Genomic DNA, 5,356 nt, shown 5'->3' with positions numbered 1-5,356 from the left:
CGCATGGACTTCCAAATGCTCTATGGGGCCTACGTCAGACCGCTCCTGGAGTACGCCAACTAAGTTGTCTACTCAGGACGTACGAAAGGCGTTACCCTCATTGAGCGTGTCCAGCGGGCCGCCACGAGAATGGTTGCCGGCCTCAAGTCCGTGGACTACGAAACGCGTCTCGCGACGCTTGATCTCTTTCCCCTGGAGTACCGTCGCCTCCGAGGGGACCTAATTCTTACTTACGCCCTGTTTGAACAAAGCTTGGCAAACAGGTTTTTTACCGTTGACCCAGCAAACACCCGGCGGGGACATAGTAAGAAAATCTTCAAGCTCAGGGCACACACATTCATTAGACAAAACTTTTTTCATTTCGGGTAGTAGCTGCTCGGAATGACCTTCCTCCGACGGTTGTACACGCTCCTTCTCGAACCCAATTTAAAGCACTATTAGACATTTATTTATGCGAATCCTCGCGCTGGCGAGCATACTGCCCCGCGCTGAGAACATAAAGAGCAGTGCTACACCCTTTTTCACTTGTGCCTTTCAGGTGAACGACAGCCACTTACCGACAAGAACAAAACCGACCCGGGAAACTTGGGAAAAAGCCTCGATCCTGTGTATCAATCAGTGAATCCGTGAATTGGAGAGCGCCTGCTGCATTTGTAGTACACCCATTCGTAACGCAAAATAGCGTTGGTGCTTCGATTACTGGATGAATGTACAAACATCACAAAGTTATCCTTCATGTATTCATTTAAGGTCTTCTCAAATACCATGAAGGATGAAAACGATATACCCGCAAATTTCTCAACGAAAGCCACGGCCGAATGTGTGCGAATAATTTTCAAAAGAGATCGATTAGAACAAATCGCAAAAAAAGATGGCAGATGAGGGGATTTTCAGTCTGAGCATATATGCAAAGGAGTGCAACATTTTGACGTTAAAGTTTTTAGTTCACCCGCAGGGGCTTTGCAGAAAAATGCATTGTGCGTCGAGCCGCTGGTGGTTATGTGAGGATGAACCCGGCCTGTTTGGAGAGGGCGGGCGATGGAGCCCTTTCGAACAGTCTTTATTGTGCACTCTTGTGTGTTGAAAGAGGTTAGGACTGTACAACAACATCTAACGGCCCATTTATTAACTCAGAGGTGGAACTTCGTGGATAGGTCTCTCAGTCTGAGACCTTACCAAATCCCCTGTAGATCCATCGCTTAAAATGCCGCAGACACCATCGCGGTGGAGATAGTAACAGAGAGTAACAGTTTAGTGGGATAGCTGATCCACTGAGGCTGCTGCCGCTACCTCTTGAGCAGCCCCAACTGCTTCATTGACAACCCTCAAACAAAAGTCGTACACGTGGAAAGGAGCAGGCGGCATCCGCCGACATTTCAAAAGTGGACACAAGAAATATGGGACATCTGCCGGGACACAATTCCTTGGAATAATGAACACTGGGCAGTAGTTTCAATGTAGTGCTTAAGGCTGGAGGAGGCTGGATGGTTAGGCCTGCAGTATGAGACCAACTGACACTGAGTCTGCGAGGTTGGTGTTTTGAATTGATGACAACGGCAGTCACGATGCTGCATATAGTTTTGTGTGCAGCTACTGAATTCAGTGCGGCTTTATTGCAGGGTTCTATGGATAGCAAGAGTTAATCTAAAAGATCCAAACACAAGTGAATTTAGGCACAACAATAGTAAACATGGCTGATCGAATGGCGGGCGCCTGTAACAGGGGTCGGTGGCAACTGGTGCGTTTGCAAGCCTGCACTTGTAAAGAGCTATATGGTAGAGGTTCGCTAGGGTTTACCTAAATAGGGTATCCAGAGAAATATTTCGACGGCGTGTGCGTTTGAAAAAAAGACGGAACAAAATTAGACGATGCCGGTGAATGTGTCTGCCTGAAATTTCTGGATTAGTTTACCTCAAGACTTAGTTTGATGACAGTGGAAGAGTAGAAAATCAGGTTTGAGGTTGCATCCATATTTAGTCTGTCTTCCCCGTTTTCTGCCCAAGCTCCTCAGTACTTTCTACCTGGTAATCCAAAGCATATTTCTTGAGGGAACCGGAGTGAATACTGGACACCCACCAGCGCAAGGATTCACCCAGGGTTGATGCAGGGATGACTCTCACGTACTTTTGTCAAAAAGAATTTTGTGTAAAGCAAATTTATCCATCGCACTTCGAGGACGACCGTGAGGTGCAGAAATATTTTCAAAACAAATATTTTTCCCGACAAGCTAGATCATAATTGTCCGGAGCAAGAGCCACTAGCAACGACCTTATCAGGATTTCCGTGGTTTTTCAGCTGCCAAGAGAAGACAAACAAAAGAAACACAAACTAAAGTAGCTGTGTATCATTTCACAGCGATGTGCCAGGAAGTGACAGATGCGAAGGCAACATCGAGGTACACGCCAAAGCTCCCAAAGCTGACCTGTTCTTGCGGTTTAGCGGCCTCCGTTCACCCGAATGGCACAAGCGAAGAATGGGTGTAGCTCCATCCTTTAAATTCTCAGTGCTGTGCGGTAGTCTTGCCAGAATGATGACACGCAAAAAATCATCTGGAAGTTGACACTGGGTCCCAGATGCGGCGTGAACCACTGTTGGGGGAAAGGCTATTCCGTGCAATAAAAGCCCGAAATGAGAAAATTTCTTGATTGGTAAGTGTGCACTCTGCGCTTATAAGCCCTCTTACCATGATTCCGCTCTGTGTTAGTTGAGTCAACCGTGATAATCCCGTTGGCCAAATCTCGTCTGAACAAGGCATGGGTAAGTATGAGGTCTCATCAGAGACGACGATACTCTAGGTAAATAATTCAATCACCTCGAGAGGTGTTTCATAATCAACGGTTTTGAGGCCAGCGATCCTCCCCGAAGAAGCATACTTTTTGAGCTGAATGTTCATGATGGAGTACAAACAACATGCCTGGAAAGATCTAAATACCTGAATCTTTTTGTATTTATCATCGTAATGCCGTCTGTTCCATTCCCACCACGCATGAGGAAGGGGTTCGCTGGTTCTCCATTAAACAACAAGTGGAAACATCTCTCCTCATTCAGAGGAAAACGTAAATCTGTGAGCACTGCCTTGCAGCTTCCACGTCCGGATGAAATGTGGTAACCTCGAAACCCTAGGATTTCCTGTCGTCCACAAACATAGGCATAAAATTGCAAGCGCGTTAGATAGGTCACTGAAGTAGATCAGAAATCGGATGGTCCTTAAACGGAGCCCTGAAGAACTCCAACCGTAGTTGGTACAGAAAAAAGGCAGGTAAAGCATAATTTTTTCGTGATTTTTATACGACAGGTACGCCTCAATCCAGTGTACAATCGATTCTTGAATACCACATCACTAGAGGTTGTGGAGCGGCAGAATGTCACCAGACTTAATGGGATGTTTTTCGGAGGCCGTAATGTAGAGCGAACCATATGGGTCTTCCGTCACTTAAATATGGCTATATTTTCAGGTTTTAGGGATATCAAGTTTTTAGCGGTAAACTTATTTAAAGTTGCGAGCTTTAGAGCGCGTTCTATTACCCTTCACAGTATGCTAATAAAGTTGAAATGCCTGCAGCTTCCAGGGAATAAACGATCACCAGATGTGTAAGTTTTTGTGCCAATATGTTGCTTCCAGGCAAATGGCCAGTTACCCCCGTCGAGTTACTGACCTAAAATAAGTGCTGAAAAGCCAATTATCACCGCCGCATCTACACTTTACGGCAAGCCTATTGACAAACAATTTTGGTGATACTGGGTAGAGGATAGCATCACTACTACGTTAAGTGTGCCTTGGTGAACTTCATGCACAGACCCCAAGCTCTAAGTTGAATAAGGTCTATTGTATTTAAACAAGCAGCGAATTCTAAAGACAGATCAGGAACGGGCGCCCACCCTGATGTCGCGGGCCGCCGCGAGAGTCACATAACCGATGACCGGTCGAAGAGGACGTCCATTTGCGCTCATGAGGCAGTCGTGCTAAAGACCACCCCGGGGAGACCATAATGAAAAGCATAATTACCACACCCAGCTCCACTCCTCCAAAAGCGTCCGATTTGATTGTTGAGCCAGCGCCGAGAATTTAAAGAGCATAGCTACACCCTCCTTCTACTGTTGCCCCCGAGTCCTCCAGATGACCAATTTCCCACAAAACACTTGAACAACCCTCCTCCAGCCACCACTTCACTCATCTCTTTCTTGTAGGTGATTTCAACGTCCCGAAGACCTCCTGCATGGAGTTCCAGCTTATTAGATCAGGGGGCTTTTTGCAGAGGCACCAACCAACGCCGTTCAACAGAGCACTCGGACCCAACATGTTGTTGCACACACCAGATACCGCACACGCCGTCCACCATATCTCCTGAATTTTGACATTATCAACGAAAGGCACTTCGTTTATTAGGTGATAATTAGCGCACCACTGCGGTATAGTGACCATCATATGCTTTGATTTCATCCGCTACTGCGCCAGAAATCCTGAACCTCAAAGCTTCTATCGTGCAGACTTCAAATTTGAACAAGTTAAGCTGGGAACAGCTAAAGTGGGAGAGGTATAAAGAACCATTGTCCATAAGGTAATGGCGCTGACGCGATATTCGTCCCAAAAGATCAACACGTAGTCAGATGGACCACAAGCTACCTAGAAAGGTTTGCCGTCCTCCGAAAAAGAGGTTTCACCTATTTTTCAAACACTTTACTACAGAGGACAAAGATGTAGCAGCAGTTCGCAAAATGCGGAACAGCTGCACATCAGAAGTCCGCCAAAAGAGCGTACGAAAACAATTATCCCATACTAGATCTCTCCCGGATAAACAGAAAAGTACTGTTCAAAAACATGAGACATCGCTGCAGAAACAAGTCCTCCGCTTTCTCCTTAAGGGACAGGGAAGGGTGACCCACGATGGCGCAATAGTGCTATCTGAGGGCTACAGGGATCACCATGTATGTGTATATGCAGCCTTGGCGTCCTTGCAACATCCAATCTTGCCAAGGTGTAACTACGAACGACCTCCAACAAACTTGCTATTTATGGTGGAAAACATTGAAAACTTTTGCACGAGCCGAACCCTTTCTGTGCGTAAGGGCCAGACTAGGTCAGGCCAAGGATCCTGGACACAGCGTCGTTCACACTGACGAAACATTTATATCTTTGCAGGCGCTCGGCGACGGCCGTTTTCCCTCTGCTTGGGAGGAAGCGATTTTCACACCAACCTACAAAACTGGTGACCGACTATCGCCTGACAGCTATAGGCCTATAGTCCTTACTAGCGTGCCATGCAATATGATGGAACGCGTTCCAAAGCAAGCCATCCTGGATCGCCTTACTTTAGACAACCTGATATCTCCAGCCAAACGCGGATTTCTCCCAAAC

The sequence above is a fragment of the Opisthorchis viverrini genome, assembly GCF_000715545.1.
Source record: "Opisthorchis viverrini unplaced genomic scaffold opera_v5_112, whole genome shotgun sequence".
Classification (NCBI taxonomy): domain Eukaryota; kingdom Metazoa; phylum Platyhelminthes; class Trematoda; order Opisthorchiida; family Opisthorchiidae; genus Opisthorchis; species Opisthorchis viverrini.
Note: the sequence above shows the minus strand (reverse complement) of the source record.